This window comes from Eurosta solidaginis, chromosome 3, assembly GCF_040869045.1.
Source record: "Eurosta solidaginis isolate ZX-2024a chromosome 3, ASM4086904v1, whole genome shotgun sequence".
Classification (NCBI taxonomy): domain Eukaryota; kingdom Metazoa; phylum Arthropoda; class Insecta; order Diptera; family Tephritidae; genus Eurosta; species Eurosta solidaginis.
Genome location: NC_090321.1, coordinates 208,439,278 through 208,466,766, shown reverse-complemented (window position 1 = coordinate 208,466,766; position 27,489 = coordinate 208,439,278). Strand labels below are relative to the sequence as shown.

At 36.1% G+C, this 27,489-nt stretch overlaps 1 protein-coding gene across 21 annotated transcripts in view; it reads right to left on the bottom strand.

Moving 5' to 3' along the window:
- Positions 1–27,489, bottom strand: part of grh (grainy head) — a 663,099-nt gene that overhangs the window by 550,234 nt on the left and 85,376 nt on the right. The window lies entirely within an intron of this gene.

The window sequence follows — 27,489 nt, the reverse complement described above, 5'->3', positions numbered from 1 at the left end:
AAAAAAGTTCCCCATTATATGTATGTGTTGTAAACATGCACTATAGAGTTTGGGTTTTTCTGAAATGTTTTAAATTTTTTCTTACAAAATAAATTTAAATTTTTTTAATGAGGAACTTGGGCTCGCCAGAACCTCGCCTGCTAAGCAAAAAGTATCGACCATGGGTTTGTATTGACAATCGGGTTGAAGAAGCTATAAACTGCGCTGGCAACCCCATAAAAGGGTTGCGCTACACAACTCTTTGAATCATTGGGGTATTTAAGTCGCCTTTTAACACAGGCATACTTTCCGCGGGTATATTTTAAGCCTTCTAACCCGCTGGCAGTTCTATTTTCTTTTTATGTTTTTACAGCGCAGCTACATCTGTCAATAATCATTGTAAACGTTGAACTTTTGTATGTGTCTATATGAGAAACTTCAAATCTATTTATTTTTTTTTTTTTTTTTGACTATGTACGAAATAAGTTAAACACAAGTAAGGAAGGCTAAGTTCGGGTGTAACCGAACATTACATACTCAGCTGAGAGCTTTGGAGACAAAATAAGGGAAAATCAGCATTTAGCAAAATGAACCTAGGGTAACCCTGGAATGTGTTTGTATGACATGTGTATCAAATAAAAGGTGTTAATGATTATTTAAAACGTAGTGGGCTCTAGTTCTATAGGTGGACGCCTTTTCGAGATATCGCAATAAGGGTGGACCAGGGGTGACTCTAGAATGTGTTTGTGCGATACGGGTATCAAATTGAAAGCATTAATGAGGGTTTTAAAAGAGGGTAGCCCTTAGTTGTATATGTGAAGACGTTTTCAAGATATCCACCAAAATGTGGACCAGGGTGACCTAAAACATCTTCTGTCGGGTACCGCTAATTTATTTATATATATCATACCACGAACAGTATTCCTGCCAAGATTCCAAAGGCTTTTTATTTCGCCCTGCAGAACTTTACCATTTTCTTCTACTGAATATGGTAGGTACACCCATTTTACAAAGTTTTTCTAAATTTATATTTTGCGTCAATAAACCAATCCAATTACCATGTTTCATCTCTTTTTTCATATTTGGTACAGAGTTATGAGATTTTTTTCATTTCTCGCAATTTTCGATATCGTAAAAGTGGGCGTGGTCATAGTCGGACTTCGGCAATATTTTATACCAAGATAAAGTAACTTCAGATAAGTACGTGAACGAAGTTTAGTTAAGATATATCGTTTTTTACGCAAGTTATCGTGTTAACGGCCGAGCGGAAGGAAAGACGGTCGACTGTGTATGAATACTGGGCGTGGCTTCAACCGATTTCGCCCATTTTCACAAAAAATAGTTATCGTCATAGAATCTATGTCCCTACCAAATTTCACAAGGATTGATAAATTTTTGCTCGACTGCCATTAAAAGTATTCTAGACGAATTAAATGAAAAAGGGCGGAGTTACGCCCATTTTGAAATTTTCTTTTATCTTTGTATTTTGTTGTACCATATCATTACTGGAGTCGAATGTTGACATAATTTACTTTTATACTGTGAAGATATTAAATTTTTTGTTAAAATTTTACTTTAAAAAAAAGTTTTAAAAGTGGGCGTGTTCGTCATCCGATTTCGCTAATTTTGATTTAGCACATATATAGTAATAGGAGTAACGTGCCTACCAAATTTCATCATGATATCTTCAACGACTGCCAAATTACAGCTTGCAAAACTTTTAAATTACCTTCTTTTAATTTTGCGTCATAAGGTCAACGCACCTGCCAAGTTTCATCGCTTTATCCGTCTTTGGTAATGAATTATCGCACTTTTTCGGGTTTTCGAAATTTTCGATATCGAAAAAGTGGGAGTGGTTGTAGTCCGATTTCCTTAATTTTAAGTAGCGATCTGAGATGAGCGCCCAGGAACCTACATAATAAATTTCATCAAGATACCTCAAAATTTACCCAAGTTATCGAGTTTAAAGACGGACGGACGGACGGACATGGCTAAATGAATTTCTTTTTTCACCCAGATCATTTTGATATATAGAAGTCTATATCTATCTCGATTAGTTTATGCCGTTACGGATTACCGTTATGCGAACAAAGTTAATATACTCTGTGAGCTCTGCTCAGCTGAGTATAAAAATAAGTTTTCAAAATATGTTCGAAAATAGTATAAGAGCCCGCGACTGCCAGAACCTCGTCATTTTATAAAAGTTGAAATTTCGCCAGTGCATACTTCCAACTGAAGCAATATCGTTGATCTATTATAAAACTTGAGTCGTAGTGGCTTTAACAGATATCGTGCAAAAGAAAGAAAAAAGAAAAATAGATCTTTCTTTCGTCATTCCAGACATTTTCCATGGTGGCTTTGTCCATCAGACACTTTTTGTAATGCTAAGTATTTTCCTAAGGTGAAAGTTTTTACGGCAAACAAAATTTCAAAAGTTTTTCTTAAAGATTTTGTATTCGAATTTCAGTATAAAACTGCTTCGATGTTCTTTGAAGTTTAGAAGGATTAAAAGTGTTTGGCTAACCAAAGCCACTATGGAAAGTGTCTGGCAATAAGGCTAGTTGCTTCTTATACTGTGACGAAGACCATATATGAAAATCAGTCTTTATAAAATGACGAAAGAAAGGTCTATTTTTCTGCAAAATTTTTGCACGATATCTGCTAAAACCTCTATGACTCAAGTTATATAATAGACCAACGATCCTGCTTTAGTTGAAAGTATGCACTGGCGAAATTTCAACTTTTATAAAATGACGAAGGTCTGGCAGTCACGGGCTCTTGCTCTAAAACTTTTTAAATTGTTTACAAAAAACTTCAGTTTTTTTTTTTGATAAATTTTTTTTTCACGAAATAAATCAAAATAATTAGTTTTAAAGAATGTGGCATTTTTTTTTTTTTAATTTTACATAACAAACAATTTTTTATTTAAGAAAATTTAAAGTTTTTAAACAAATATCATCATGCTTAATTGGAATTTTGGCATTTGTCGAAAATGTTTTCTTCAAAGACAGTTTAAAAATTAAAATTATTAAAATATGTTGTGATTAAGCTATGCTTTATTTTAATAAAGAAAGTTTGATGGTATCTGGTTTTCAATAAAAACATTTATTTTTCAAATTTTTAAAACATTTCTTTCAAATTCCCATTTTTTTTTTTTTTTATATTTCACAATTTAAAATTTATTTTAAAAAAAAAATTCTAAAATGGATCTTTAAAATTATTAACAGTTGAAAGAAAATGTTTATTTGTTTGAATTTTTTTTAAATTTTTTAGTAAAAAGGGTGTTTTAGAGAAATATTTAAGTTAGTTCAATGAAAATTATGAAAAATCTTTAATTTTAATACAACTTTAAAAATGTTCTCTAATTTTTTGTGATTTTTAGCACACAAAGTCTTAAAGTAGAATTAGCTAATTTAAATCAGTGAGAGTTTGTTTACACTTTTCATAACAAAATATTAACAATGCAAAAAAACTTTATTTCAAAAGCAATTTTCTTTCAGCATTAGCATAAATCTGCTTCCTTAAAGCCCCGTCACATAAGCAGTTTTTCATATAGATGCGTTTAACTCAATCTTATGCATTATGAGTAGATTTCACGTATTTTTATGGAGAACGCTAAATTGAGCGACACTGGCGCCATCTGACATACAGAAATAGGTAAATTGCAACTTTTGTTGCAAGCAAATCATAAGAAGAAGAATTTTGAGTTTGCTTTGGCTAAGGGTGCTGGCACACTTTGCAAGCGAAATTATTTTCCCCACTCGATGGTCAATGAAAACGACACAAAATATGTTAGCAAGTATTTTTGTTGTATAGGGAGAATGTTTAAAACAGTGCTTCGCGAAACTTTGTATGTGAATGGGCAAGGCGAAATAATTTTCAATTACCAAGTCTGAAGTTCCTACATATTTATAAACGCAACATCTTGGTTGGAATGCATAAGCTTGTTCTAAACGTATCTGTATAAAAATTTCATTCCATACTTTATTCCTTCCATACTTTAAACGTAAATTTCAACTGACGTTTTTTATAACCACCAAAACATAAATTCAATTTTTTTTCTCGGCTTTTCTACAACAAATTTCCCAATTTAACAGTGACCCCGAACTCAATGCCACGAAAAATATGCTGAGCTACACGAAAAAATCATTAACAGTAGACAGCGCGCGAAACAAAACTAAAACAATAGAATTAAAACACAAACTTAGCTGCATACAAATGCTTCGGCTATACAAAATAATAAAAAATAATAAAAAAAAAAAATAGTTTTTTCATTTTCCAAGTTGTTTATTTTTGTTGTTTTTGTTTTTGCAATTTTAATTACTTAAAGTTTTAACGAAAATTTGCGCAGTTATTGCGCCTGCACGGCATTCACCTCGACTCTTACAACAGCAACATACAATAATGGCAATACTAAATCATCAAATAACTTAAATGAACAAAAACGAGATAATAAAAACAAAAAGCAAACCGTTAAGATATTGAGCGAATGTTAAAAGCACATGCAAACTTGGAGCTACAAAAATCTCTAAGATCCCTCCTGCTGCCGGCTGGCCGTTGCGCCATTGCTTACCTGCTGGGCCGTTCCCTCATCCGCCTGTCTGACCTTTGCGCGGTGAAAACTAGTAAATAAAGCTGGCTGCTGTGGCGCTTTTAAATTAAGTAAAAAAAATATTAGAAAAATAGCAAAACAAAAAAAGCGAAACGCTCACATGCAATTGCGTTGGCGTTGCTATGTAATGGCAAGGCATTCTCGTTGTTATTGTTGTCAAACGTTTCACGCTAAAATTCCCAGCCGAGGCACTTTACAACTACAAAAAATGACAGTGCATAACAAATAGCAAACGGCTATAGATTCAAATACAAGAACAACAACAACAATGAATAACAACAAAAAGCCCTGTCTGTAACAAACTTTAGCATACGGCCTCCATCTCTACAATAACAATAGCAACAACACATATAACAACAACAAGCGATAGTAATGGCATATCTAACAGCGCAATTCCATAACAGCAGGCAGAATTCGCATTTCGCGTCTCGAGTCGCGACTGCCAAACCGACATGAATTATTAAGATGCAGCTATGCACTGAGCCGCGGGCCCCCTCCAAATAACGCATGTACCGTCGAATCGAGCGAGGCATGCAAACAACATACAATTGTTGTAAAAATCCAATGCACTCCCTTGTGTGTGTGAGTATGGACGTTTACAAAATACTTAGAAATGTGCAAATAAATAGATTTTAAAATGCGCGAGTGTGTTTGTGAGTATGTGTGTTTATATTTATATGTTTAGTAAGCTCGTTGTATGTACTTCTAAAAACTTTCTAACGATGCTGCAGCCCCACGACGCACAATCAATCGATAGCGGCCATGCTATAAATTATTTTATTTTATTTTTTGCTTCGGTATGTAATTTTGAAGCTAGAAAACCTTAAGCACCGTGTAGTGTAGAGCTAGAGTAAATTTTTTGCAAGAGATGTTTCTAAGAGCGAGCTAGAATGAGATAGTTGCGAGCGTAATAAATCAGGGTAGGTTTGATGATAGCTCATCGTTAGGGGAGGCTTACTTGGACGCCAGCTGTAATAACCTGAAGAGGCCAAGCGTGGTGCAGAAGTAATCTTGAACATGGCTGCCCTCTCTTAGGACAGATCCGCATAAACCTACGACAAAATTCTCTCTTTCAGCTTCAGCAAAAGCTTGGCGGTAATGCATGAATTGACTCGAATATTTCTCCTCTACATCCGTCATGCGGTATAAACAGTCACTGTTTTACAATATATTCTCACGCAATCCATGTACTTATGTTGGACAATGAGAGTCAGAGCCCCAATCACTCTGGATATATGAATCTTGATGAAACGAGTAATTTCGGCAGAACACCTATCCAAAGAAAAAAAAGTTCGCTAACATCTGCACAAAAGCAAATTGCTTTTGGTGGGCGTAGCTTCAAGTCCTCTGCAGCCGATCACGCCAGGTTCAATTGTACCCATTCGGGCTATAATATCAGTGGGACAGTTGCTGTGCTCCGGAAACCAGACGGTCCTACTCCTAAAAAAATTAGAGACAACTGTAAATGAGATCAGGTACTCTGATTCCACCCTCGCATGTACCACAGGCCTGCTCAAAACCCTGATTGCTGCTTGGCTATTCAAGTATATGTTAAATTATGTAACCGTAGCAGCAAAGGAAAGCACTCCATCCTATCCATCCTTAACGTCACTTTAGGTTGCGCCTAGAAGACTTCATAGTGAGAGGGCGGATGCAGCTTTCAGCTTACATTGAGCTCCCGAAAGCAAACCCACAAACAGCCATTTCCCCAACTTTGACTCGTTCTTAGATATACCAGTTATCTGGCTAACTACCACTCCAAATCCTCTCTCAATAGACTTAAAGTGTTGAAGCTTACATCGGGTGCAGGTCTAACGCAAATTAAGCTTTCCCAGCGATTTATATCACGATAGAATCTTGTTCAAAATAGTTATTTGATTTTTAACCTATTAGCAAGAACAACCAGTACTGCCTCAATAGGGAAAAGGGTGAAAACGGATATCTTATATCTCCTTTTAAAAATTAGTTCCATGCCTGCCAGTCGTCATGACTCAGCCCGCCTAGTCCCCTTTAAAAAAAGTCCTTCAAAACCAAAAGGCGGATTATACAGGAGTTCGCCTTTGACCAGAATTTCCAAGTTTATGCCTAGGCAATGACTTCGTAGACACAAATCAAAGCAGATGAGCGATGCCGATGCAAATCAAAGAGGAATATTTTCTTGTATGTACAGATCATTCGGGATTATAAACATTTTCTGAAGAAAAGACAAAGAACTTATTGATCTAAGATTCTTCGGAATACTTCAGAGCTATCAGTTTCAAGAAATTAATGTTAATGATAGGCAATCAGCGGCAGGAAAAAGCCGTAGAAGATTGAAGTTGTGGGGGAGTAAAAGACTTCTACGATTTGAAAAAGTTAAAAGCACATATAAGTTGGCTTTCGTAAAGAGATGTGACAAGCGTTCCTGTGGAGCCCAAAATTTCCAAGTATGCAGGGAAAGTGTCTGCGAACCGGGCATTAAATAATTTTCCAACAGAAGCGTCAGCCATCACCCGCCGGTTTTCACCCAACCACAAATCACATACATTAAGTACTTAAAGTAGACAGTATATTTGAAGGAATTTTCTTGAACCTGCATTCATACATTGAGAAGTTTCTTCACAAATCCCTTTTGGCTTTCACGTTTTCAGATATTTTAAGTGCCCAAATTCCCTACATTGTAGAGTCTGAAATCTAACCGAAAACTATTCCTCCTGGCTCTATTAAAAGGCCATTTAGTAGAAGCTGTGAAATAGTATAGAGTTTTCATCTACCAATTCCGGTAGCCTTTTTCCCTAAACGTTTTCATCGCTTAGTACTCACTTGCCGAAGTTAAAGTTCTCTTAAGGTACATCTATCGCAGTTAGACGAAGAAAGCAATAGCTTCACAACTTCACGAAAGATGGGTATCAGTTAGTACTCAGAGATAGTCGTCAGCTTACTCTTCTAACGGCAAGCCGAAACATCTTATTGCGCCAACAAGGTTGGATCAAAGAAATAAAATAGGCTTAGATTAGTCGGATTAACGACTTTTTTTTTTCTTGTGGAACTGCAGCCATTCACCTGGAGAATTTTGTTATGGCTTGATAACTTTGGCCTTCCCAACCAAGTACTCAACCTCCTTTCAGGAAATGGCCAACGCGTATCGATTGATATACATAGATCAGGGGTCTGCATTCCAAACTCGGCATCATAAAACCATAAGGCAACATCAAACATAGCCTAACATGAATTTGAAAAAGTATTTTCGTGTTTATCTTTTTTTTTTAGAAATCAACAAGTAAGTAACAACAAACATTACAACAACAACAACTGTCAGAGTAATGCCAGGCCACAAAATCTGGAAACAAGCAAACCGTCAAGAGCTAAAATCAAATGAGAAATGTACAGCAATGCTTTTTTTCGAAATAATTGTAGACATGTTGCAGTTATATCTCAGAATGTAAAATTTGAGAGACGTAAGCACAGCATCAACAGCAACAACAACAACAGGAAAACCTAAAGAAATCACAGATAAAATTAAACAACCAAAAAAAGAACGAAAAACTTAAGTAACAATTGAACAAAAAGTTAAAAAAAAAATCAACAATGACGTTATTTAAGCCTACATGAGGCAAAGAAAAAACTGCAACAACAATAACAGCACCACCGTTCGAAATAGTGGTGATCGTGCTGGACTGTTGTTAGTGGTGGTGGAGGCATAAAAGCAATAACATTGCGTCGTGTGTTTGCTGAGATGGCAGTGCATAAAACATAAAATATACAAGCAATAACAACACAACTAAAATTACATGAAAACAACAAAACATACTACATACATATACGCATACTTTTACAAAATAACACAATAAATAAAGCAAGAGAAGGAATAACAAGACAAAACTAATAAAATGGGAAAAAATCAAGAAACGAAGATAACAAAAAAATAACAAAATAAATGAGTGGACGGGCGATGCTGAGAAATTAATTTATTATGCAGAGAGCGCCAAGCAAATGTAACGAGTGGAATTTGAAATAGCAAAAAAAAGTATCAAAAATAAAACAAAGTTAAATCAAAGCGAAAACGAGGCAACAAATACAGCCACATATTTAGTGGCTCACTCTGTTACTAGAAGAAAGAGTTAACCGAATGAAAAGAGGAGATGCAAAAAGCGAAGAAGAGAGTAGTTAGTAGATAGCTGTACAAACACAGAAAAAATATAGCAAAAACATCTATTATTAAACAAGCGTTTCAATCAATAATGCTTTATTAAAATGTACGCGCAAAGCGAAAAACACCAACAAACTGACAAATGAACGAACGAAAGACTTAAGCGACGAACGTAGTATAATACAGTGGGACGCTCAATGGAAGGCACGCTTCATTTAAATTTTCTAAATGCATTTAAATTCGAAATAAGAAGCACGATTTTTTTTAATATACAGAATATTGAAACACAAAAATCTGTGTACATATTTTCAAGAGATTCATAAAACAATTATAAATTTTTGAAAATTTTCAGAATACCCCAGTAATACAAAATTTTTAAGTTTTTTAAACGGTTTTATTTAGTTTGACTCTCCGTAGCGAACATAATTTTGTAATTGAAATTTAAGTAACTTCCCGATAAGCTACAAGCATGAAACTTGGAATATAGTTCAGAAACCGATGACAATGCAATAATAAGGAAAACAAACTCCGATAGGTGGCGCATGTATCGAAATATTTCAAAAAATCGTATTTGTGGTCCCATTTGGCTAATATTTAAAACACACATTATATTATATATATATTATATACATGAATAGAATGCCGCATATGAAAAAATTGCCGCCAGGTGGCGCAAGGATCGAGATATTAAAAAAAATGTATTTGTGGTCCGATTTGGCTTATATTTGGAGCACATATTACATACATGCATAGAAAGCGACATATGAAAAAATTGCCGCCAGGTGGCGCATGGATCAAAGTATTTCACAAAATCGTATGTGTGGTCCCATTTGGCTCATATTTGGAACACGTATTATAACATGAATAGAATGCGACCATGAAAAAATAAAATAATTTAAAAAAAATTTTTAGTTAAAATGTTTTATGGAAAACAATACTTACTTTAAGTAATAATAATACTAAAAGATAGAAAATAATTAGTTAGGTCCTAGGTACAAGTCATTGTACTCCTCATGAATCTAGAGCGTTTATCAGACAAATATAAAAGCGTGGGTTGCGTCAAATTTCGATTGATAGTCAACCGCTCATATCTTTACAAATCATATTTTCATATATGTATAAGTAAGACCAACTGAACATTAATCACGTTATGCTATGCATCTCGTTTTTAGAAATTTTACGCGCCCACTGCTTTTTTTTTTTTTTTATTTGTCTGATCAACGCCCTATATTGATGAGGAGTGTGATGACTAGTACCTAGGACCTAACTAATTATTTTATATCTTTAGTATTATTATTACCTAATGTAAGTATTGTTTTTAATAAAACTGTTTAACTTGAACATTTTTTTTATTATTTTATTTATAATTGCATTGGTTGCAAAAATTACAAACTTAATTTTGAAAAATATAAAATTATTTCCATAACTGGTTCTAGCAATAATTCAAATCTATATATATAAAAATAAGTGCAAATTTTTGGTATTACTTTATAACTTGAGACCGGCTCCACCAAATTCAACCAAATTTCTACGGTACATTTGAGCTATCATGTAAATGGTTTCTGTAAAGTTTGATTGAATTTGGTTGAGCGGTTCATGAGATATATCACACCAAGCTACGGCTACGTTTCATACCAATATATGGTGCTTATTTGCATATTTGCGTTATATAATGAAACGGAATAGTTGGTGCTTATTTCCATTTTGCATTATTCAATGGAATTGACGTTTCTAGAATTATAATTTGATGTTCGGCATTTCCCAAATGAATACCAAACGAAAAAAGAAGTCATTTGCAATGATAGCCGGTCAACAATTTTTTGTATTAAATTTTATATGAGAATACGCTTTTCTTGACCATATGGTTGCTATTTTTAGTGCAACAAAAAGACCACTTCAAACTTCAAAACATAATAATTTTGTATACGAAATACCATGCAAAGGGACAGAGAACGAAAGCTGTGATAAAATATACATACCCACAACCAAACGAAGCTTTGGCGTTCGCCTAAATGAACATGAAGCGGACATTAGAAAGAAGAAAACAAACACAGCTCTCTCACAGCACACCACAGCGAGTGGCCGCACATCTGATTTACAAAATTCCAAAATATTAGATAAAGAAAAACGGATAAAGATCAGATACACCATAGAGAGCTTAAGAATAATGCAGAAAAGGGACAAAACAGTAAACATAAAAGAGGACACTGATTGCATTGCAGCGGCTTATTTGCTTTGCATATAATTTTTAATTTTAGTTGACAAATGTACCACGCATAGATGGTATCGATGTGTTAGTTGTAGTTATGCAAATTGTGTTATTTTGCGTACATATATTTGTAAGTGACCTTATACAAAAATTTTATTGTTTCGGTATATTAACGAAATTCAAAATTTTTATAATTTCATCTAATTCTTCAATGTTTTTTGATGAAAATAATGTTTAATAAATGCAGTTTCGCCCCTGAGGAAGCCAAGGTGCTTAGCGAAACGTTGGGTCGCAATAGTTAAGTTTTACTTGCACTAAAAATAGCAACCTTATGGTCAAGAAAAGCCTATTCTCATATAAAAAGAAGTCATTTGTTTTTTTTTTTTTTTTTTTTCATAAAAACTGTGAAAAAAAAATAAATGAACTGGATTTAAGTAAATTCGGTATATGCTGTGCTTCAATTTGATAAGTAATGTCCCACTAAATTTATTAAGTGTGATTTTGTTGTGTCAAAAAAGAACATTGTAAGAGAATTGCGTTGCTTTCCTTCAGAAACAACCATGAATACAGTTGAAATAATCTTGGAAATTGCTGACCGACTGCATTCTGATGAAGATGTCATACATTTCGCATCTGTAAATTTATTTTTGGCTGGGATTTTGGCAACAAGAATTCAAGAGTATCGAGTTCATCGCATTTTTTACGACGAAGCGCTGATGCATTATTTCGGTCAATATTTTAGATTTCTCGTAATCAAAACTCGACATTCCGCAAATTTCAACTGGTTCTTTTCAAATGGTCGCTTCCTTACTGAAAATTTACAATATCTCTTCATTACACAACTGTCCCAACAAACAACGGTTCGGCGCAACGTGTTCAATCTTCTTTCACGACGAGAAATCACTTATTGGGAAAACGAATATACAGAATCGTTGACTGTTGCCATTCAACTTGCAAATTTACGACTACCAAATCTGATAGCCATAAGATTTACATATACAATATTTCTTCGAAATATGGATCAAGTCAACATTAGAAACATTCGCCCACCTGTTTTCGAATCAATATCGCTACAACTATTTGGTAACCTAACTCATGGATCCCTCGAGTTCAACGAATATATACACCAGCGTCCCGAAAATTGTTGTTCCTACGCACTTACTAACTTTTTCACTCTAATGCCTTAAGAATAAAAAAATTTTAAAAAAAGTAATGCAGAAATTTATTTATGATATGTTGTACTGATTCATCTGCATCTGAACGAGTTTTCTTAGACAAAAGTATGAACAATGAACATGGCTGCCATTTTGGCAATAGGGATTTTTCTGATACAATGGAAAGAGATACACCACAACACAACATATCTGTCACATCATACTTTCGGTGTACATTGATTTTGTTTGTTATGAGAGAATCAACACGTGTGTTCAATATTTATAAAGTTTTCGATTCATAATTGAGTATTTCTTCATTTTCAATTGAACTCATATCAATATTTATAATACAATAGCGGGACGCTGGTTTGCTTTGCTACACCAATAGAAATATTGGAAAAAGAATAAAATATCATAGAATTTTTTAATCTTTATTTCAAATCTTAATCCAAAACATTTGGATACACTACATTTTTCGGTTTTCCATCTGGGATATGAATAAACAAACAATTTGGAATGCCTACCCTGGAACAGGCAACGTATAGCTGTCCGTGCGAAAAGCACGGCTCCTCCAAATTCAATCCGCATACTCGAAGCGTTTGTCCTTGCGCCTTGTCATTTATAAAAAAATTTTAATAACAGAATAAAGTTTTAACCACTTCTTATATTTGTGAACTTGTTCCCTTTAATAAACAGATATTTGAAATATTAAAAAACTCGTGTATTTCAAAATATTTTCCGAAAATTTTTAAAATTGTTTCTAAATGTTTTTTTGAACATATAGAATTTTTTCAAAAGCTTTTTTTCTAATTTTCGAAATAAGTTTCAAGAATTTAAAATTTTTTTATGTTAGAAAACTTTCAAAATAAAAATATTACTTGAATACACAATTTAAAGTCCTTTATGATTGCATAGCTGGAATTTTTTTCCAAAATTTACAAACTAAATTAAAAAAAATAAAAAATAATTTCCAAAATTTATTCTAGCAAACTTTTGAGACAAATTTTAATGTCACAATTTTTTATTTATTTTTATTTTTTTTTTTTTTCAAATATAACATTAAAAAAAAAACAATTTTTGTAGTATAGAACTAGTTTTTGTTTTTCTAAGCTTTAATTGCTTCAGGATTTTTAAATCTGAACTGCTTTGAATTTCAAATCATAAAACTTATTTTCTCCAAAATTTCAAAACATTTTATTTAGATTAAAAACCAAATTTTTTTGTTGAACTGAAATATTTTTAGATGTTTTTGCGATACTACAATTTTATTAAATTTTTCTTAACATCTGAAGTGGTTATACGATGAAGAAAATGTTTCTTTTTAAACAAAATAATTTTTCTGGATTTTTGGTTTTTTTTTTCATAATATTTGTTATTAAAATTTTTCCAAAAATTAAAAAAACTTTGGTTATTCCCAGCAAATTTTTAATGGTACAAATTCAGCTTGAAATTACATTGCTTTTTATAGATATTTAAGCTTTTTTATGAATTTCCCCAAAAAAATATACATATGTGTATTTAGAACTTATTTGTTTATAGTGACCACTGTATCAGAAAATATACAACCCAGCAACAGGTCACATACAGGCACAACAAAAACTATGCTGACACAGCTGATGGACATGAATAGGGAAAAAGTGCAACGAGTAGCCGCTACACAAATACACTCCGTAAAGTATAATAACGTATCCATAACAAAAGAGAAAAAGGAAGGGCACACAGTGGCTCACCGATTTGAGAGGTAGACAGCATACGATCCACAAGCTACAAAACAGTGACGATTTAAAGATTGGAACAAAAAACGAATTGATAGTAACGAGTAAGCGAAGAATTGCTAAATGTCAAATACTTTATGGCTTAAACGTTGAGCAGCAGGTAATACCAAAAGCAGAGGGAGAGATATAGAAAGAAAGGTAGTTAATATTGAGCACATAGACACAGTCCTGAAAGGAGGGTGAAAAGGGCAAAGAGAGGAACTTAGAAACTCTGAGAGTTCGATGACGTAGCATAGACTATAACGAGCTGTCTCCTGCAGCAAACGCCAAGATTGTGTGGCACGCAATGCTGCTAACACTTACACACACGCACACAAAGATCAACATTTCTCAAGTCACATTCTTCACATTCGATTTTTCCAATGGTTCAACTAATCTGCTGCACACGAAAGTATCCATGGCAAAGAGCTCGCGCTCCACACAGCCTCCACAATCAAACTTTGACTTGGCATGCGGACGTCGTGTGCACATCGTAAGAGGTCAACCGATCCATAAGGAGGCACCAAGCCACTGCAAGAGTCAGCCATTTAACCAAAAAGATCTCGTGCCTGTTCTTTGTCTCCTTTCCTATGTACCGTAGCCAGCATTGATCTCTAGCTGTTGGTGCTGTCTTGGTTCAGCTCTTATATTTTGGTGGTACTTGCATGTATGTATCTTCGTATGGTATGTATATATAAGCAAATGGGGCCTTCGAACAGACAGCTGAGTGCATTTGGTACTTGAATACTTAAAATGGAATTTTGTGAAATTGAATCTGCAAGCAGTTGGAGCTCTGTAAGTACATTGCAGTGAGCAATTTATGGGCGCGTGGGCATAACAGCAATTTTCGTCGAACAAATAAATGATGGTGGTTGTGTATGAAAGTAGTGTGGGAGAGTTTTCAAGCTGTTTTGGTATGATATTTTTTATTGCTGTTGTTGTAACCGCAAAATAACTCCCAAGGTTTAAGAAAGTTGCCGTATATGAATCCGCTATGACCCGCACCTTTTGATATTAGCATTATTGCCACTGGAACGATTTTTTAAACCTATAACCTCCGAGTCTATGGGTTCTAGCCGTACTATACATCTGGAATATTCTTAACCCCTTCACATACTAGGTGTTTCTTCTCTGGATTCACTCAGCTACTTCGGTGAGGAGCAGCCTCCATCTGATTTGATTGATATTTTAAGTATCGAATCTACTATTTACGGTATTAAACATGACCCATGTTATTGGAGCGGTGCTTGTAAAGAGTACCAAAATGATACCATACCAGTAGCTAACAGTTCAGCTGCTTTTCTGGCAAGGACCGAGCTATGCCGTTATGATGATCAAGGCTTTGTTAGTAGATTTAGAAAATTGAAGTCTTTATGGAAATTTTACCCAAAACTTTAAACAAATTGAGACTGAAGCCGAAACAAGAATCGACAGAACTCAACTCGATATTGAAGCCGACTCGTATCAAAACTGGAAGCGACTTGGTACCAAAAGTGAAACCGAAACTTGAACCAACTTCGTGCTGTAGGTTGAGTAAAGCTAGGTTAGGACAACGTGAATGGAAATTTCCAATTTTCCACTTAGAGGTATTTTTGTAGATTGTTATATCCTTCAGTGAGTGCCGACTGGCAGCACATCCGTCCAGCCAGATTACTTCCTAGCAGTCCTCAATGAATCATTTGCTTTCTATGACTTATGAAACTTAAATGGGATGCACTTTGCCAATCTCTGCAAGACTGTCGAAAAACCGTGCGGCCAGAATTCTAAGTCGTCTTGTTTGTAGTCCTGGATATCGGCAGAGAAAGTTATGGATCGGCTCCTATTGATTTTCATCCTAGCAGCGTCTGCAGCGAAAGCATATAAGCTCACTGGCCGAGCATCGTTGTAATAGCGCAATAACTTGCGATAACACCCTACACTACAGTTTTGTTTTGCTTGAGGAAAAATCTTGCTCCTTTCGTATCCATAAGGGCTTTGAGACTTCGCAATTATCCCGGTTGGTCTACAGCAAGTCAGTTGCGCTAATATCGTATCCCTCGATTTTCCCCAGGAGATAACCCAGCGGTGGTCGTACGAAGCTGTCCGCATAGCTTATATCAATTTCTGAACTTATCCCGACCAGTTCACCTACAAATTCGTTCTCTCCAAGGTCGCTGCCTCAGGGACCCATCAAAAGGAGACATTAAAGTTATGTATGGATGCCAGCGATGCTCAACGACCCCCGCACGATATCTGATTTCATCACGTTGGGTTCTAATGCGTTAATGGCGGCCTGGCTGACGACAAAGATCGCTGCATTGATACCTGGACCATACTGTTCTAGAGCAGTCTGGCTGGTATATCTTTAGTTTACACCTTCACCTAGATGACACTACGTGAATTAGGAAGTTTGTACGATTGAGCCGTCCATGTAGATTTTAATGCCTTCCCCACTATCTACTCAGGCCCTCCTCCATTCCTCTTTGAAGGATATTTGTTGTTCTGTACCTGGACATCAACAGCCACCGTGATATTGTCGGGATCGGACGATGGGATCAGCTAAAATCCCGTTAAACCGTCCCCTTCCCATATCATCTAATATCGTCGCATGTCCGTCTTTGGTTGATATCCACATGCTGGGTTCCCTAAGCCGTAGATTCCTTTTCCAAGCATTTCAAATATGCTAGCCTTTACACATTCCCCGCCCTAAGTTGATCGCTCTTTTTGTTTGACGCCTTCCATCAGAAAAGAGCTATCTCTATATGTTAATATCACTAGTTCTAGTTCCTTCTTGAACAGGTGCGGTATGCTACCAGAGCTTTATTTGATCCCATCTCAACGTTCCTTTTCCCGATTAATTCGATAGAGGATCATGCTAAGATATTTGGGTTTAAAAAAATTGGTGCTGTACCTGGAAGAAACACTGGAACCGAAATAGGAACGAAAACAGACAGTGAACTAGGAACTAAAAACCAAAGATGGAGCTGAAGTTGATGCTGAAAGTGAAAGCGTGGCTAAAATGGAAACTAGAACCACAATTAAAACCGATAACAGCACGCATATCAAGACCGAAATTAAAGCCGAAATCGAAAATGTAACTAAAACCAAGACTGTAACTAAAACTTGAAAATAACAAGCAAGGAACCTAGCAAAACCTTTATGCTACATGCTTCTTATACTGGAACCGTAACATGGAGCAACTGAATTCTTTATCTGGCTTGGTAGTATAACTGATACAGGAACAGGAACAGACTTATTACTGATACGGGGAATAAAAGGCAAAAGAATAAGGTACCTAAACCCAAACCTAGGGCCGAAGTTGAAATCAATATTGGAACAGAGACTTCAGTTAGAACAAGAACTGAAATCGGAACGAAAACTGCAAGCGAAACTTAATCCGAAATTCGAACTAAAGCCACAATCGTAACGATGGCAAAACTCCTTGCGGCTTTCACCATTGATAAAAGGTTCGGAACGGACTGAATCTGGAAAAGAACTGGTATAGAGAGCGAAGTCGTAAACCAACTGAAACCAAAACTGGTCTCAAACCTGGCATCTGAACCAAAACTGGCGTAGAAACTAGAACTGGAACTGAAACTGGGATCGAAACGAGACCAAAAATGGCGTAGCAAGTGCAACTATAACTGATATATTGCAAGCAACCTAAGGGCGATATCGAAGCTAGAACTAGAACCGAAACAAGAATTTAATATTACCAGACTGGGTGCTGTAGCTGGAAGCAACGCCAGAACTGACTTGGTAGCATAACTGCAACAAAACTTAAATAAACCTTGAACTGTTACTAGAAACGAAACAGAATCAAATAAAGTAGCTCATTTCGAAACTGGCACCGAACACGGAGCCGCAGTTGGAGCCGAAATCGGAACAGAAACTGCAACCGAAACTTAAATTGAAACTTATATCGTGACCGAAATATAAACTGAACCTAAAGGAAGGGATAAACGGGAATTAAAACGGAATCGGTAATAAAAACGATATCGAAGACGAAACTGGGATCGGAGCCGGAACAAAAACGTAACCGGTATAGAAACAGACCTTGGCACAGAAACTGTAATCGAAACGATAATGTTACCGAAGTCGCCGAAACTATAACTGGGGGGGTCAAGGGGATCAACCCCTCCCCCATTGAAAATATAATTTTTGAAAAAGTTTACTTATACATATTCATATATGCATTCATTCCTCGAACTGCCATTAATCTTCTTGCAGTATTAAATCATTTATATCACTCTAAACTTAGAAATAAAGAAATCGTTTCATTATAGTTATGAATTGCTTGCATACACCTAAAAGAAAAGCCATTTTGGAAAACACGATTGAAGAAAGATTCCCTTAACATGAAAATATACTATAAGGATTTTCGGCTTTTTTAAGCATGACTTGAATGAAATTGGAAAAGTAGCTGATAAGTTCATCAACACCATCGAGTTTTATCAGGAATTTCTCGCTGCGGGGCCGTCTACTGTTTTTGCCGCATTAGAAGTGTGAAACGGATATTTGGTTCGTAGAGGCGATATAAAACTTGGAAATGCACTTGATCATTGTCCAGAAGAAAATTTTTCGAATATTAACGTATTGATGAGGATATTAGCTACTTTACCGGTATCAAAATCAACCGCAGAACGCACTTTCTCACGTTTGAAACGGATAAAGGCTATTCTGAGAGACACGACAAAAGAAGTAAGTAATTATAGTTGCTTTAAGATCTATGAGTTTTATTCAAAAATTAAAAATCAATTTTTGCCTCATTTTTTTATTGTTGAACCCCTTGAATGGACTGGCTGCTCTGGCTATTCATCATGATATTGCAATCATATCTGATTAAGTCATAGATAAGTTATCGAAAAATCCCGAAAACTTGATTTCCTTCTTTAATTATTGAAAGACCTTTTCGCATATTTAGGGCACCCAAGTAAAAATGTGTCCCTATTTATACCTTTCATGAACATGGAATGGTATATTAACTTTGGTCCGATGTTTGTAACATTGAGAAATATAGAAGAGAGGATCACCATTAAGTATACCGAATTGATCAGGGATACGAACTGAGTTGATATAGCAATGTCCGTCTGTCCGTCCGTCTGTCTGTTTGAACGCAAACTAGTCCCTCAAATTTTGAGATATCTCAATGAAATTCGGCTCAAGGATGTATTTTTGTATTATATTAGACATTTGTCGGATCCGTAGGATCGGACCACTATAACATATATCTCCAATACAACCGATCGTTCAGATAAGACGATTTTGGTCATTTCTGCCGCAATTTAGAAAGTATAAACGTGAAACTCGGTGATATATATTCTAATATATCATAGAAGATATCCTGAAAAAATTACTTTGATAGGAGCTATATATAGTTAAATTCCATACAACCCATCGTTCAGATAGAAAGGTTTTTGGCCATTTCTCCCTTAGTTTCCAATATAAAAACGAGAAACTTGGTAATATATATTCTAATATATCATAGAAGATTTCCTGTGAAAATTATTTCGATCGGAGCTATATAAATATATATCCCATACAACCGATCGTTCAGATAAGGGTGTTTTTTGCCATTTCTTATTTTATATTTATCTTAAAAATCGTTTAGGTATGTGCAGCTGTTGACTATATATTTCTTATCTTATACATCCGATTATTTGGAGATTATGAACGGGATAAGATTATTGTTCAGTCCCATTCATGAAAGGTATGAAGTCTTCGGCACAGCCGTCATCGACCTCTGAATTAAGCTCTAAATTTTTAGCCTGTAGCTCATCGCGGAATTACTTAAAACCCGTTTTCAAATTTTCAAATTATTATCTAATTTTTTCGATCCGTGCGCCCCTAACGGAATTTTTTCTCCTTTTGTTCCTTTGTCACGGTGTCTTAACCTGTCTCTGAGGTTTCATGTTTGTAGCTCAATGACAAGTTACTTTAAAATCGATTTCAAAACACAAAATTTCCAAACAAATTTATATAAATATTTCGATCCGTGCGCCACCTATCGGAATTTTTTCTCCTTTTCTTAAATTTTCTCGGCGTCTTATCCTATCTGTTTTACAGTTGTAGTTCAATGAGAACTTACATAAAAATGAATCCCAAAATTCCCTCCGTTTCGCAAGATTTTTCTAAATATCTCATCCCGTGCGCCCCCTAGCGAATCTTTTTGTATCGTGTCATCTGCTGTCATCGACCTCTGAAATAAGTTTGAAATTTCAAGTATCTAGCTTATCGAGAAGTTACTTAAAAGCTGGTTTGAAAATTTTCAATTTCAGAGCCTTATCTATTTATTTCAATCCGTGCGCCACCTAACGGATTTTTTCCTTGTGTTGCATTGTCACGGTATTCTAACCTATCTGTACAGTTTCACGTTTGTAGCTCAATGAGAAGTTACTTAAAAATTGCAAGATTTGTATGAAAAGCGGACAAACATTCAACCGACCTAATATAAAGGAAGTAATAACTTAAAAGTAAAAAAAAAATGTCAAATTAATTTCCTCCCCCCCCTACCCCCCGCCCCCCCCCCCCCATCATAAAAATCTATCTACGCCATTGCTCAGAGTACAAGAATAAGCTTACGTTATAAGTTCGGGCAACGTTTTTACTTCTAGCGTCAGTTAGGTCGGTCTCGTCAAGGAACACCGTAGACCACCTTCTGAATAAACAGCGACCTAATTTTATAAGTTGCCTGCATAATTCGAAAACATCCTGCGCTATGGAAAATTTGTACTATTAATTCAATACAACTCTCAAATAAATTAATCAAAATACAAAATTTCAATTTTAAACTCGTTAGTTGACTATTCAAATTAGACAAAAATTCATATTAGAGCCATTCACAAAATTTGTCATTTGACTTGCCAAACTAGCAATTTAGCACATTCGCGGAAGTTAGCAAACAAACTTTGCTCGAATTTAGTCCTTCATAGTAGGCCTACTGCTCTCTGGTTAATTTGAGTGAATTTTAATTCAGTTCTTTATTTAAATGTCATTCCTCTAATTAATATGTAACGGGCGTTTTTGCTAGGCTGTAAGTTCATTCACTAGCTTCGGTGAATACCCCTTTTAAATAAATATTATTTTTGGCTCCAAAATCTTTAACGCTGGTTATGATACTAATTAAAACAGGTCTAAACGAATTAAGCGAACAAGAAATAAATTTTGATTAAAACAAGTAAACGCTAAAAATAAGTAAACAAATTTAACATGAAAAGGGGAAAAAATCATACACAAAACATACCAACCGACAAACTGGCTCAGGGTAAATTAAAAATATTTGGATTAGTAACCAGAAAAACATGGGCCACTTGGTAATACCGATTGATGGATAGCAGTTGTGCGATAAGAGCAAACGCAGGGGAAGACGAAGGCATTCGCAACAAATAACAGCAAGCTAATCAAGCAACAAGTGGACCCGGTTTGAGGTACCAGTCAAACTACCAGAGCATGGTTATCACATAGACCGGCTGGCTCATTGCCGCCGCCGCTAACACTGAAACGTTCGTTCACAACCAAACCGACAAACAGGCAGCGTACCGGCAGAAAGCAGCGGGTTTGATAAGAAACCAGTAAATCAGGCGGCAAAAGACTTAACTAAATAAGAGCTTGTCGGGTGCGAGTGTTAGGTCGATGTGAGCGTAGGGCATTGATGAGACGAAACGGACAGCGCATGTAGCGCATGGTGAACGCATGCGAAAAACTCGTTGTCGCTGATTACAGCGCGCTGTATTGTTGTTCTTCTTGGAGAGGTGAAGATGTTTATTATTATTTTTGATGTTGTTGCTTGGCATTAATTTTAAGTTTTTGTTTTGCTTTTTAATTTCGTTGTGGGTATGAAACAGTTTTAGCAGCGATTAATCCCGGGCAGCACTTGCAATGCAAAATGTTGTTATTTGATTTGTGTATTCGTGTGTGATGCAAGAATATCGATGCAATGAAGTTATTAAAATGACGGAACTATTGAAGCGATATCGATGACATAGGATTAGGATTAAGAGTAACGACAGCGATGAGCGATGAGTTTTCTGTGTAATGCCTTATGTGAGAATGATGGATATTGCAGGTGATTGGACCTTGGGATGCTGTAAGTATTTGGAGGTTGTATCGACATTTCGAGAGACTACCAAAATTTTTTTAATTTTTACGTCTAAACGAACCCTGTTATTTAGTTTAGAGAAGTGGTACCCTTGAGATTGATAGTAAAATAGTTAAAAATCGAATCCGTAAATCCGGCACTGATTTGCATGTGTCTAACTTTTTGTGACACCAAGCAACCCCTTTGATTTTCTGTCGCTCATTGAACGTATACTTCAGAACAGGGGCGTAGCCTGAAAATTGCCTTGGGGTGGGGGGAGGTCTAAAAAATTTTTTTTTTTCAGTTAAATAAATTTAAAAAAGATGTTGTCTTTAGCTTTAACATTAAAGTACGTGTATTTAGAATATGCTATGAAAAAGGTTGCATTAAAAACTCAAGCGCATGCGTCGGCTTTTCTTTGCCATTTCATCTAAAACTTCATCAACGGTAATAATTTGATCACGGTGGATTCTTAGTGATGCACAGCCATTTAATCGATTTTCACTCATCGTGTTTCTCAACTAGTTTTTAATCAGCCTAAGAGTTGAAAAAGTTCTCTCGTTCGTTGCCGTTGTTATTGGAAGCGTACACAAGATTTTCAACAACATGTGAACATTAGGAAAAGCCACAGAATCGCATTCCTGTAATATTAATCATAGAAAAATTGATAAAAAAACCGAAGTACCTCTTTGAGGAATAAGTAGAATTCATGCTTTTTGAGCCTATGCATGAGATCTAATGCATACGTATATAAAATTTAAAAGAAAGAAACTGGTCGAAAAGAAAACAATTTAATTTAAAAAAGGCATATCTAAACGGAAAAAATACTAATGTATTTTTTTCATTTTAAAATGTTAAAAACACATTATTTTTTCATTTATCAAATAATTTGAATTTTACATTTTTGAAATGTGTTTTTGACATGAAAAAAATGTAGATATTACATTATAATAATGTGTTTTCCACATGGAAAATAATGTCAAATTTGCATTATATTTCAAAATAGGAAATGTGTACTTCAAAAAAATGCTGTAAATTTAGTATTATTTAAATGTGGAGAATAAAATCAAAGCACGAGAATTAGTATCGTTTAGTTCGGCAAACAAACAGAACCGTATTTAAGCAGTGTTTATATGTATGTTTATATGTAGCTTGTCGCCGTGGCGTAAGGCCAAACAAATCATGCAAATATTCAGACGCATGGAGTTTTCATATTTTCCTTTTCATTCCGATGAATGTAATCACGGTTGAGGCAAACGAGCAAACGCCTGAATTGATTATATTCACGAATGCAATAAGCTGGTTGATTTTAAATCAATGTCGATTATGTTCGTTTAAGCAAGTTGGATTATTGAACACAATCATGTTGCCGAATGTAATCGAACGTTGTTGTGTTCGCTGTTTACAGCTATTATTGCCCTGAGACAAGTATTGGCAAATATTCATGTGCCTGTAATTGCATCACGGTGACTAAGAAATCGCATAGGATCACATCGACTTATTTTAATCTCTGTGACTAACTGAAGTTGGAAGCATCTGCATGTCTCTTACCAAATAATGGCAACCACAATCCTAATCAGAGCTTAAGCCACACACAATTAAAATAAAAACAAGTAAGGAAGGCTAAGTTCGGGTGTAACCGAACATTACATACTCAGTTGAGAGCTATGGAGACAAAATAAGGAAAATCACCATGTAGGAAAATGAACCTAGGGTAACCTTGGAATGTGGTTGTATGACATGTGTATCAAATGGAAGGTATTAAAGAGTATTTTAAGAGAGAGTAGGCCATAGTTCTATGGATGGACGCCATTTAGGAATATCGCCATAAAGGTGGACCAGGGCTGACTCTAGAATTTGTTTGTACGATATGGGTATCAAAGGAAAGCTGTTAATGAGTATTTTGAAAAGGAGTGATCCTTAGTCCATAGGTGGCCGCCGTTTCGAGATATCGCCATAAAGGTGGACCAGGGGTGTCTCTAGAATGTGTTTGTACGATATGGGAATCAAATGAAAGGTGTTACTGAGCATTTTAAGAGGGAGTGGGCCTTAGGTCTATCAGTGGACGCCCTTTCGAGATATCGCCATTAAGGTGGACCAGGGGTGACTCTAGAATGTGTTTGTACGATATGGGTATCAAATGAAAGGTGGTAATGAGTATTTTAAAAGGGAATGGGCTTTAGTTCTATAGGTGAACGCCTTTTCGAGAAATCGCCATAAAGGTGGACCAGGGGTGACTCTAGAATATGTTTGTACGATATGGGTATCAAAGGAAAGCTGTTAATGAGTATTTTGAAAAGGAGTGATCCTTAGTCCATAGGTGGCCGCCGTTTCGAGATATCGCCATAAAGGTGGACCAGGGGTGTCTCTAGAATGTGTTTGTACGATATGGGAATCAAATGAAAGGTGTTACTGAGCATTTTAAGAGGGAGTGGGCATTAGGTTTATAGGTGGACGCCTTTTCGAGATATTGCCATTAGGGTGGGCCAGGGGTGACTCTAGAATGTTTGTACGATATGGGTATAAAACGAAAAGTGTTACTGAGCATTTTAAGAGGGAGTGGGCAATAGGTCTATAGGTGGACGCCTTTTCGAAATGTCGCCATTAGGGTGGGCCAGGGGTGACTCTAGAATGTGTTTGTATGATATGGGTATCAAATGAAAGATGGTAATGGGTATCTTAAAAGGGAGTAATCCTTAGTTCTATAGGTGGACGCCTTTTCGATATATCGCCATAAAGGTGGACCAAGGGTGACTCTAGAATGTTTGTACGATATGGGTATCAAACGAAAGGTGTTACTGAGCATTTTAAGAGGGAGTGGGCATTAGGTCTATAAGTGGACGCCTTTTCGAGATATCGTCATTAGGGTGGGCCAGGGGTGACTCTAGAATGTGTTTGTACGATATGGGTATCAAACGAAAGGTGTTACTGAGCATTTTAAGAGGGAGTGGGCATTAGGTCTATAGGTGGACGTCTTTTCGAGATATCGCCATTAGTGTGGGCCAGGGGTGACTCTATAATGTTTGTGCGATATGGGTATCAAACGAAAGGTGTTACTGAGCATTTTAAGAGGAAGTGGGCATTAGGTCTATAGGTGGACGCCTTTTCGAGATATCGCCATTAGGGTGGGCCAGGGGTGACTCTAGAATGTGTTTGTACGATATGGGTATCAAATGAAAGGTGGTAATGAGTATTTTAAAAGGGAGTAATCCTTAGTTCTATATGTGGACGCCTTTTCGAGATATCGCCATAAAGGTGGACCAAGTGTGACTCTAGAATGTTTGTACGATATGGGTATCAAACGAAAGGTGTTACTGAGCATTTTAAGAGGGAGTGGGCATTAGGTCTATAGGTGGACGCCTTTTCGAGATATCGCCATAAAGGTGGACCAAGGGTGACTCTAGAATGTTTGTACGATATGGGTATCAAACGAAAGGTGTGACTGAGCATTTTAAGAGGGAGTGGGCATTAGGTCTATAGGTGGACGCCTTTTCGAGATATCGCCATTAGGGTGGGCCAGGGGGACTCTAGAATGTTTGTACGATATGGGTATCAAACGAAATGTGTTACTGAGCATTTTAAGAGGGAGTGGGCATTAGGTCTATAGGTGGCCTTTTCGAGACATCGCCAATAGGGTGGGCCAGGGGTGACTCTAGAATGTTTGTACGATATGGATATCAAACGAAAGGTGTTACTGAGCATTTTAAGAGGGAGTGGACATTAGGTCTATAGGTGGACGCCTTTTCGAGATATCGCCATTAGGGTGGGCCAGAGGTGACTCTAGAATGTTTGTACGATATGGGTATCAAACGAAAGGTGTTACTGAGCATTTTAAGAGGGAGTGGGCATTAGGTCTATAGGTGGACGCCTTTTCGAGATATCGCCATTAGGGTGGGCCAGGGGTGACTCTAGAATGTGTTTGTACGATATGGATATCAAATTAAAGGTATTAATGAGGGTTTTAAAAGCGAGTGGCCCTTATATGTATATGTGAAGGTGTTCTCGCGATATCGACCAAAATGTGGACCAGGTGATCCAGAAAATCATCTGTCGGGTACTGCTAATTTATTTATATATGCAATACCACTAACAGTATTCCTGCCAAGATTCCAAGGGCTGTTGATTTTGCCTTGTAGAACTTTTTCATTTTCTTCTACTTAATATGGTAGGTGTCACACCCATTTTACAAAATTTTTTCCAAAGTTATATTTTGCGTCAATAAACCAATCCAGTTACCATGTTTCATCCCTTTTTTCGTATTTGGTATAGAATTATGGCATTTTTTTTATTTTTCGTAATTTTCGATATCGATAAAGTGGGCGTGGTTATGGTCGGATTTCGGCTATTTTTTATACCGAGATAAAGTGAGTTCAGATAAGTAGGTGGGATAAGTTTAGTAAAGATATATCGGTTTTTGCTCAAGTTATTGTGTTAACAGCCGAGCGGAAGGACAGACGGTGGACTGTGTATAAAAACTGGGCGTGGCTTCCACCGATTTCGGCCATTTTCACAGAGAACAGTTACCGTCATAGAATCTATGTACCTACCAAATTTGAGAAGGATTGGTAAATTTTTGTTCGACTTATGGCACTAAAAGTATTCTAGACAAACTAAATGAAAATGGGCGGAGCCACGCCCATTTTGAAATTTTCTTTTATTTTTGTATTTTGTTGCATCATATCATTACAGGAGTTGAATTTTGACTTAATTTACTTATATACAGTAAAGATATTAAATTTTTTGTTAAAATTTGAATTTAAAAAATTTTTTTTTTAAAAAGTGGGCGTGTTCTTTATCCAATTTTGCTAATTTTTATTTAGCACATATATAGTAATAGTAGCAGCGTTCCTGCCAAATTTCATCATGATATCTTCAACGACTGCCAAATTACAGCTTGCAAAACTTTTAAATTACCTTCTTGTAAAAGTGGGCGGTGCCACGCCCATTGTCCAAAATCTTACTAATTTTCTATTCTGCGTCATAACGTCAACCCATCTGCCAAGTTTCATCGCTTTAATTGCCTTTGGCAATGAATTATCGCATTTTTTCGGTTTTTCGAAATTTTCGATATCGAAAAAGTGGGCGTGGTTATAGTCCGATATCGTTCATTTTAAATAGCGATCTGAGATGAGTGCCCAGGAATCTACATACCAAATTTCATCAAGATAGCTCAAAATTTAGTCAAGTTATCGTGTTAACGGACGGACGGACGGACGGACGGACGGACGGACATGGCTCAATCAAATTTTTTTTCGATCCTGATTATTTTGATATATGGAAGTCTATATCTATCTCGATTCCTTTATATATGTACAACCAACCGTTATCCAATCAAACTTAATATACTCTGTGAGCTCTGCTCAACTGAGTATAATAAATGTAAGGCGCGATAACCGCCGAAGAGATTTTAAACAGAGCTTCTCTTCCAATTTGCGATGTGCTGCTCTTGATTTTTCCTACAAATCGGCGGTACGGGACCTACTTACTTTATGCCGACCCCGAACGGCATCTGCAAGGCAGATGAGTTTTAACAGAGAGCTTTTCATGGCAGAAATACACTCGGAGCACTTGCCAAACACTGCCGAGGGGCGACTCC